This window comes from Etheostoma cragini, chromosome 20 (assembly GCF_013103735.1).
Source record: "Etheostoma cragini isolate CJK2018 chromosome 20, CSU_Ecrag_1.0, whole genome shotgun sequence".
NCBI classification, from domain to species: domain Eukaryota; kingdom Metazoa; phylum Chordata; class Actinopteri; order Perciformes; family Percidae; genus Etheostoma; species Etheostoma cragini.
The window spans coordinates 19,628,899-19,639,600 of record NC_048426.1 but is presented as its reverse complement, the minus strand read 5'-3'; the positions used below and the strand labels follow the sequence as shown (position 1 = coordinate 19,639,600).

General features: G+C 40.0%; 1 long non-coding RNA gene across 1 annotated transcript in view; it reads right to left on the bottom strand.

The window, feature by feature from the left end:
• Window positions 1–5,787: 5,787 nt before the first annotated feature.
• The window catches only part of LOC117935900, an 8,539-nt gene continuing 3,624 nt past the window's right edge, over window positions 5,788–10,702 (bottom strand). The window contains exons 2-3 of the long non-coding RNA XR_004654841.1: window positions 10,539–10,545; window positions 5,788–5,797 (exon numbers count right to left, since the gene is read on the bottom strand). This is a non-coding gene — a long non-coding RNA (uncharacterized LOC117935900). The remainder of the gene's footprint in view (window positions 5,798–10,538; window positions 10,546–10,702) is intronic.

The following is a 10,702-nucleotide window of genomic DNA, read 5'->3' as shown; positions in this document are numbered from 1 at the left end:
AGTTTTTACTTTTTTATTGGTAGAAACCAGTACTTTTACATCTTTACTTGAGTAAAAAGCTTGAGTTGATGCTTAAACTTCTCCAAACTCTTTTGAAAGCCTAGAATCTATACTTCTAGTAATGAATGTGAATATTTTTGACACCTCTGCATGTGTGTGTGTGTGTGTGTGCGTGTGTCTGTGTTACAATGGTTCATTGGAGACATCCTGTTCCCAAAGTACAGTGGCAGGTCATAATGATGGTTCTCTCCTCTATCCTGTGTAACTCGCTCCCCTTTTTTTCTTTTTGTGTCTTGCTGCTAAACTAGGACAAGGACATACATTGAAAAGTAGTGCTTATTAGTGTACTGCCCTGGTCACACACACAGACACACGCACGCACACACACACAGACACACGCACACACGCACGCACGCACATACACACAGGCACACACACGCATACTCCCCCCCCCACTCACACACACACACACCTACATTTACACACACACAGACACACGCACGCACACACACAGACGCACGCACACACACGCACACATGCACACGCACGCACATACACACAGGCACACACACGCATACTCCCCCTCCACACACAACACACACATACACCTACACTTACACACACACACGCCCACACACACACAAGCGGTAACACAGTCTCTTGCCTGAAGGTGACTGTGGGAGATGAGAGGAACCAGTCATTTTGCAACAGTTACCTCCTGTTTTATCGGATAAGTACAGGCCATCCAGTTGGCACAGTAGGCAAGGACACGCAAGGCTTTACTTCCATGTCTATAGTCACTACTTGAAACTTTTTATAAAGGTAGTGAACCAGTATTGAAAATGCTGTGGGACAGACAAGACTGGATACTAGATTTTGTCCTGTAATGAGCTGCAGGAAGACAGACAGTTTGGTGGTAAAGTTGAAGATTCCACTGAGACATGGACAGGATTATCCACAATCCTTAAACACTGCAACGATTCAAATCCCGGCTCAGACTGTGATTTGAAACACATTTGGTGTATTTATACAAGGTAGGGATGGGAACATTAGCTGCTTTTAAAGTTGTTTGGCAAAGCACTTGGCAACAAAGCAGAACGCTCCAAATAAACAAAGAAAGCTAAATTATTTCATTACAAAATGTACAATGAAATATTATAAACTGACCCCAATGTATTAACCCAGTCACACCATTTACAGTAGTGATGTTTGGATACAAATCTTTCATTGCACATGTTACACGTCCCAGGCAAGGAGACCGGGTAACAGATTTAAATTCCCTGAAAGACAGGTGAAATAATGGGAGAGTTTGACAAAGCAGCTTTCTTGTCTTCTCCCAAATGCATCTGAGTTTATTCATTCAGAACAAATCATAAAAATTGCCATTTTCCATTTTTCCAAAATAACACAATATCACATCCTAAAAATTCACATTCTAAGCTAAATCAGTTATACAAGACCACAATGGCTGCGCAGTGCACTTCACACGGCTACGCTGTTATAAAAGTTGTTGCCACACATAGCTGCCTACGAATACTGGTCATATAAACAGAATCCCCCACAGACACAGAAATACAGGATCAAACATTTACCTTTTCTTTAAAGCTATATACACAAAACCACAATTTATCAATTTATTATGTTGGTTTTCAAAAACCGGACCCTATTTTTAAAATAGTGCTTAAGCAATCAAAAAAAAAACTAAGACGCGGGTTCTTTTGAGAAACTGTACTGCACCCCAGTTGGGAGTTGGGGCTTTCAGGGAGTTAACAGATGCAGGCAGTGTCTGTCCCCTGATGTACACACCAAACTGCTCTGTCCTTTGTGGGTCTGCTGAAACATGCAAAGCCAGATCAAGTCTAGTTGTTAAACATATAATGGTCTTTAACAAGCTCATGTCATGTAAATAAAGTCACATGGAGCCTTGAATGATTGAAGGCACAGTTCCTCAGTCTAACCCAAAAGGGAGTAGACTCATCTGTCCTCTAAGGTGCCTCAGTTACCTAGCTGTCATTAGAAAGATCAACTGTCACTCACAGCACAGACCCACTACCAAATAAACTGCATTAACTGACTCTGTGTGTGTGTGTGTGTGTGTGTGGGTGCGTGGGTGCGTGGGTGCCTGTGGGGGTGTGTGTGTGTCTTGCATCCAACAGTAGTCTTCATCTCAAATGAACGTGTGAGTGTGTGCGTGTGTGTTCCTGCCACTCTGAGAAGTCAGAACAATGACACAGCTGGTGGACAACTTTGGACTCTCGCTCTCTGCTCCCATAATTCACTTTAATTTTTTTCTTCTCAAATTGTCTTTTGCTTCCTCTCCTTAGATCGTCTCCACCAATTCCTTTTCTCCCTCTTCTGTCTCACCACATCTTTTTCTTCTTCAACTCCACCACCTCGCTACATCAATTTCTTTATTCCGTGTCACGTTTACTTTTCACCTCCCACCTTTCACTCCCTCCCTCTCAATCAATGCCACAAATAATTAACGCCTACAGCTTTAGCTCGACAGGCCAATTAAAGTCAACTGTGGGATTAACTGGTTGATGGCCACCCACCTGGAAGGAAAAAGCCAGACTTGGTCTCATTTGTCAACGTCCATCCTGGTCCAGGCTCAAAATGGAGTTTGGAGGTTAATAAAAGTGTAATTTATATTAGAAAACGATTGTCAGCATACAATTATATCATGACATGAGCTATTTTTTGAGCAGCTTGTGTTGATTTAGTCTTATCGCTCTTTACTGCAGTGTTGATTTTGGACTCTGGGGGCAGCAATCTTTAGCTAGAAAGATCTTAAAGTGGCTGCTCAGCACCAAACCAGCTAGTGAACATAGTTAAACATTTAGCGCCTATAGAAACTGCTATTTCACTTACTTTTTTTAAATTGAGTTTCTTGTCTATTTAGGGACAATAGCTATGACATTAGCAGATCCAGATTTGACAAATGCAAGGTGTTTAGGACATCTATCCTTCGCTGATTTGCAGTATTTTCCCTGATCAGGCTTTTATAAAACAACAACACCACCAACAACAAAATCAATGTCAAAACAAACAAAAAGTTTCTAAACTTCTCAGTAAATACAGAAAGAAAATGTACACAAACATTGTGTCACAACGGGACACCATTTGTGCTTACATCTCTGTTGTTGGTCAAGCCATAATTTGCCTTTTGTGTTACACACTTTTTTGTTCTGTTTGGGATTTAGGTTCCGTGGATAAAGGATTCCATAAGTGTAAACGTTTTAAGATCAGTTCAAAGATTTGCAATGAGACAAGATGAAACTTGCAATGAGCCGGTCCAGTCTGAAAGCTGCCAGTTCATGCTCAATGGTGTTTTAAGCCTCCAGTGTCTCCAACAATGCTGTGACCTTTGGCTTCAAGGCACCTAACCCTAATCCTGACCCTAACCCAAACCTAACCCTAATCCTGACCTTAACCCTAACCCACACCTAACCCTAATCCTGACCTTAACCCTAACCCAAACCTAACCCTAATCCTGACCTTAACCCTAACCCAAACCTAACCCTAATCCTAACCCAGACCCAAACCTTAAACTTAACCCTAACCATTGCCTAATCCTGGTCCCTTCCAGGCAGCGATGCTTGGAAGGAGACAGGCTTAAAACAAAGATAAACCCAGTTCACACCATAGACTGTTAGCATTAATATTTACAGTCCAGTTTAACGCCAGTCAGACGAGATGAGACAGTGTATCATCTCCATAACAACGCCTCGTTGTGCTTCCGTTCTAACTTCCCACTTCCAAACTTTTATTCCAGGATTTATCATTTGCTGCGTCTGAATATGAACATGGATAACGTAAGTGATAGTGAGATGCTTGTTACGGTTGCATTTCTAGAGATGAATCGTCGAAAACATGTTTTATTTCTCAGATTCTCTGCTTCATTCTGCCACCACTGGATGCTCCCTCTCTTGAGTCACTCTCTATCTGGCTTGACCATGTAACGTTACTGTGCTTTCAGGCTGTCTGAGGCTCCGTCTAAAACTCTGCAGTTTCAACCAGCTATTTGGAACATAGAAATAAAATGGATTATGGATCATTTTATTTCTATAGTTTGAAACAGGTGACGAATCTTTGGTCTGAACTGCATGGGCTGTACTCACCAGGAGGACTGACATTTGTTCTGTACATTGGGACTATACAGTTCTGGTTAGCTACTCCTCTTGTCGTGGTCCAGTCATTATTTCTCTGTGTAATGTGTTAAGACACTGTGCCAGGGTTCAGCCCATTTAAACACATAAAAAAATGCTAAATTCATAAAACTGTCAAAATACAGTAGATGTTCAATCCCTATTGTTGTTTTATCAAGTGTGTAATTTTGGGTGTAACGTTGGCGGGGTTGAGACCGCCACTTCTCAGCAAAACGTCAAACACTTAATTTCCTGATTCCTGGGGAATTTTTCTGCAACATGTTGTGCCTTTTTCTGACACAAGTTGTGGTATAAACGTATTTACTTATGTAAAGGAAATTATAGTAGATTCTTGGGGTGGGCTGCACTGGCCAGTTTTATTGAGGGAGGAGGGTAGTAGTTGGTAGAGCAGGTGCACATATATATAGAGGGTCACTCCTCGACCAAGTGTCTGCGGGTTCGACTCTGACCTGGGGCCCTTTGCTGCTTGTCATGTATGTATACAATTTTCAAAAGAGTGATCCAGTGAGGTTAATTATTAAAATGACTGCAGCACTAACCTGGACATTGCTGTTGCAGCTAATGTTGACAACATGAACAAGCAGGCACATAATCACCATGATACTATATGAAACAAGGTCGGTTATGCTAATAATGTCATTAGCTTAGTAAAAATTAGTAATTAGGGCATTCATTAGCCAATATTTTTTATGTCAACATAATTGTTTAGGCATAATTAGCCATGGTCTGTAGATAGAATCAGGTCAGCCTGTTTAGGTTTTTCAAAGAAACACAAAGAAAGCAGAGACCAAAACAAACAGACATTTATTCTCTTAAAAACTCAACGTTCCAAAATGCAACAGAGTTGAGGTGCAGAGAAAACCATTTTCTTTGTTTTTGAATGCTCACTGAGCAGTCAAACTCTCAAACTTTTGGTTCCGAAGAAAAAAAGACCTCTGTTTCAGCGCATAAATTATTCTCTCTCTTTTCCACAAAATCCACTCTTTCTGTTCCCTTCAAAGCTTTGTTATTCAAAGGGAGGAACTCTAACGCCTTTTCATACAGACAAAACTAAAGCTGCACTTGTATGAGTGTTACCTCCACAATAGGCTCACATTGCCAGACCTCCCCCCACTGCGCTGCAGAGGAGGGACTGGGCTGCGGTTTATTGGCATTTCTTCAAACCAATCGCAGTCGTGCTGGGCAGTGCTAAGCACAGAGCGGAGCCCCGGTGCCGCTGCAATATAGACTCAGGAAGGAACTTGTTTTGGTTGAACGTGTATGTCCGAAGGTTGTTTTAGTCGTGCAACAGAAAACTCAGATTGGACAGATAGTCTAGCTAGCTGTCTGGATTTACCCTGCAGAGATCTGAGGAGCAGTTAACCATAGTCCACATAAATCCACCGGAGTTTAAAATTCCAACAAAAAGAAAGCGGCAGGTTACTGACAGAGTGAAATCTGGCGGAATTTCCGGCGGCAACAGAGCAATCCCGGATTTAGAACCTTGTGGATACCACCTACACAACAACTTGACAGCTCAAAGCTGCAACTTGGCGATCATATATTTTTAACCTAGATAGATTTTCAACCTAGATTGTTGTCTGCATGTGTATTAAGTGAGCTGTATGAATGGTATTGTGACAGACCTACTCTACCGGTCAAAAGTTTGGGGTCACTTAGAAATTTCCATTGCCCTCCATCATAGACAGAATACCAGCTGAGATCAGTTGCATTTTTTCTTTTTAACCAGGGCAGCAGTTTTTAGATTACATTATGTGCTTACATAATTCCAAAAGGTTTCTTTAATGTTTTCTCACTTAGTTTTTTAAAGTGATATCAGATTAGTCAACAGAATGTGCCTTTGGAACATTGGATGAATGCTTGCTGATAATAGGCGATGTAGATGTTGCATTAAAGATCAGCCACCCACTCCGATCAGCTGGTATCCTGTCTATAATGGAGTGGAATGGAAATTTGTAAGTGACCCCAAACCTTTGACCGGTGGTGTACATCTCCAACTAAACTTGATCAAACACCAGCATTTCATTTCATTTATATTTTTATCTTGAACTATCAACAGTGTGGTAAGACAAAACTAAAATAACAAAACCACTAAATGAAACACAAACAATCTGAACGAAACAACAACAAAAAAACAGAAGTAAATGTAAATTTATACATATAAGAAATTTGCTTATTTGGTGCTGCCCAAAATTATCTTATTACAAAGTGAATAGATATGCAAATACAGCATACAATCTTTCAGATCTTCCTGTAACTTACAACAATATAAGAAAGTACAAAAATACATTTACGATACATTTACGTTCCTATATTTCGGTCTATTCTTTTCTATATTGGTCAAGTTATGTTTTCTTTGATGTATGTTTCTATGTTTGAACAGAATGATATTATGGCTCTGTTTGATGTCATTCTTTAGTCCCTTCCTTAAGATCACCCCACAGACTGAAACACACATGCTTTTAACACTAGTTCGCACAAGAGGTTGTTTGAACCTATAATACAAAGCATGTGCACCAAAGCATTTGCCTTGGAGGAAAGTGTGCTTATTAACTTATTCACTTGACTCTGTCGTAACTATAACTTGAAACAGCCAACTTTGTTACAAGCTGCTCTAACTTCTTAGTCTTCTGCCTCATTTTGTCTTCTTTAATTTCTTTCTTTCTTTCTTTATTCTTTGGTTGGTTACATATTCTAGTCTGTTGAGTATGTGTTGAGGATGTAAGAAAGGTTAATAAAGGGGTCAGTGATGTAATGTAATGGACGCTGATGTTGTTGACAGTGGTCATTGTTGATTACATCGTGTCAACTTTATAGGCTGATGTGATCTTTTTCCTACAATGTGTAGATTACTCTGACGCTGCTATCCATACACCTACTGGTATTTGTCCTCGTACTGTTAAGGTTGTGTTCCAGTTGGACTGTGTGTAGAACTTGTATGTATTTATGTGTCTTGTATGTGTTTATACATGCTACACACCTAATTGCACTTTGGGGACACAAATAAAGTTAAAGTTGAGGTTAAAAAAGAATGTCACGATGCCAACCCAAGCACACTGTCTGTTATCCCGCCAGGATAATGATGTGTAATTTACAATAATTACTATTTTCCCCTTCCAATGCGGAAGGATACCTAATATCTTTATCATGATATTATCTATCTATAACTGTCATTCACAATGAAGCTCCACAGAGATTATGTATATGTTGGGGGTGCATAGATTTGTTTACTCCAAAATTCAAATTAAAAAGTGAACACTAAGCAGCCAGGCTGAGCAAGGCTGTGCGGTTTAATGACACATTACAGCTGGCCATGCCGACAGGTGTATAATCTTGTGCCCTTTCTGTTTTTATTATTCTCTTAGCTATTTAAAGAAGTGTGTGTGTGTGTGTGTGTGTGTGTGTGTGTGTGTGTGTGTGTGTGTGTGTGTGGTCTCAGCGTAGTTGCTACAGCATCACAAGTTGGGTTATTACAATTTAGGTTAAAAAAAAATAGCACCTTACCATTTATTAAAAGTGTCAGTTCACTAATCTCTCAATTAGGGTCATAAAGACAGGCGTTTCTGGCTCTTATTACCTATCTTATCTTAAAGAAGCTTTAGACTGTCCAGACGTAAAGATGCGTAGACCCTGGGGTGTCTCTTTTTCTTAAAGCTGTGGTGCATAGTTTCTGTTGTCCCCATGAGGAATCCTAAGTAATGATAACAAAACTGTTCCCATGTCCACATGACACAGGCACTGCCGGTAGCTTTGTAGCAACTTAATGGCAATGACTTGAATAAAGCTCTAAGATATGCTTGGTTATGGAAACTGTTTATGACCAGATTTAGTTGTCTAATGTCAAAGGTTGCAATGCCTCTCTTGAGTTATTCATGAACGGATAATTTAACAGGGTTTCAGAATTTTGTATACGTATACAGTATATATTTTATGCTTTTCTACTAGAACGCTTAACTCCCTGTGGGCTTATTTCTAAATGGGATTTAGATTATAATTACTGACATGCTGTATGTGCACACACAAACACAGGCATGAATGAATACGCACACGCTGCTATAAAGTGTTTTTACATGGAAGAGCATAATTCATTTTACCATAACATTTTGGGTAATATGCTTACTTGCTTTTTTTCGTATGAGGATATCTCACATCTTTTCATTCATTATTACAGCAGCGTATTCATCATAAAGACCAAAAACAGGAAGAAAAGCCGTCTCGCTACATAGTACTGGTTGTTACCTTTGGACAGAGCCAGGCTCGCTGTTTGGAGCTGTTTCCAGACTTTATGCTTAACTTAGGTAAACCACTGTATCTGTATACTGAACTTACAGACATGGCAGTTTTTATCGATCTTCTCATCTAACTCGTAGAGCAAATAAATAAAATGTAACTATTTCTTGAAAATGTAGGTACAACTAAATTTAACCAGGCATAAATACACACACAGAGATGCACAAATGATAGCTCTCATTAAATGTTGATCTGCTAAATTTATTCAATACACCACGAAAAAATGAACACAAGCCTTGCTCCATGTGAGTTATGTCACAAGTAATGGTTGCTTAAATGGCCAACAATGATCAAAGTCATCTCATTTATCACAATATACACAATCAAACACTCCCTATTGTTATTGATGACCTCTGGTGAGCTTGTGTATACTTACTACGGTGTGTGTGTGTGTGTGTGTGCGCGTGTTTGTGTGTTTGGGTGTGTGTGTGTGTGGGATTGATAAAGAGTGTTGCTCTAAAGTTGCCCTGTGTCTCGTTGTTCATAACACACAATGTACCACTGACAGACGGAACACTCATTACACAGAGGAAATGGAGAGCTTACACATACATGCTATTCACACTGTGCTGTACCACCAGAGAGCTAATTAAAGAGGTAAGTGTTTGTGTGCATGATTGACAGAGAAAGTGAAGCTCCACTGTAAATGAAGTTGCCCTGTGTCTCATTGTTCATAACATACAATGTACCACTGACAGACGGAACACTCTGTAGCAGATATTACACAGAAGGAAATGGAGAGGTTACACATACATACCATTCACACTGTGCTGTATCATCAGAGAGCTATTTACAGTGTGTGTGTGTGTGTGTGTGTGTGTGTGTGTGTGTGTGTGTGTGTGTGTGTGTGTGTGTGTGTGTGCGAAAGAAAGCACAGGCTTTATTTATGGTGCTAGATGTTGCCCATTAAATGAAAAGAGAGGGGTGGTGGGAGAGAGGGAATAGAGGAGAAAGCAGTGAAAGGAGGAATAGAACTCGTTTGAAAAAAAATCCTCTTCATATCCTCGGCTATGTCTAAATACACACCAATATTCTCTTTGGTACTGAGGATAACCATACAAGTAGCATATTCATTAGGTAGCAAATGTGAGTGCCATATCCTATTTACAACAATCTGGGTGAAGTATATGCTGGCAGTAGTAGGGATGCTAAAACGTGTAAACACTCACCATGTCTGGTATACACAGTCAAATGAAAACAGAGTCAAACTGTTTAGTATGCCGGTCTCCTATTTGCCCATCTTGTTACATTATGCACAACATGCACTTACAGGCTACTGCGGAACAACAAGGCATATTTGCTCATTAACTTGGGTCATTTATTTACTTCACTTACTCTAAAATACTGGGCATCAGTTAATGACCAGTGGTAAGCTAAATAGGAAAAATGAACACAAGTTGAAGTTAGCTTACTGTAAAATAAATAGGAGGAAAAAGTAGCTCAGTTACCAGTTACTGTCCAACTGTTGTAGCCTATGTTGCCCTTGTACTTGGATTATACAAAAAATTAAAGCATATCCAAAGGAAACATATTTACATGTAACTCTGTAAAAACAGGCAAGAATTTTCAACATCCAACATTTCAACATGAACTACAGCCCACCGTCCCAGACATGTTTGTGTTGATTGTATTTGTATGTGAACCTTCTTTGATGACTTGTAAATAGAGCAGATAAAGTTGGCAAATCAGTGATTACATCCTTCTGCCAGTGCTTATGAGATGGTGCTGCAGTCTCATTCAATTTCAGACAGTCGTCAGAATACATCATTAAGCAAGCAGCGTAGAAAATGCCACAACTGCTGCTTACGTCTTCTGGGAAAACCCTGAATCTGGCCGTCAAAAGGTTACAATCAATAACTGTGTTACATTCTCATCATGCCACTTGAGTATGGAACTTTGGATGCCGCTAAATCAATGAAGACCACAGAAGCATCCAAGTGGGACTCCCTCATGTGGTTGGATTATTGGAACCACAAATCACAGAGAATCACCTACATAAAATACTGGTGGACCCTACTGACAGATTATTGTAATTTGAAAGTTAACAGCATCATTTGAAGTCTGCTTCCACTCCACCACCAATATACTGGGCGTTTCTCAATATGTGTTCTTCTATGGACTTGTGTTCTTGTGTTCTTGTGAAACATCATGTTTGGTGGCCACCCAAGTACTGACCCAATACACAAGTTAGCATTTCGCCAAGAACGCTTAAAGTCCCCGGATGTGATCTCGACACGCCCATT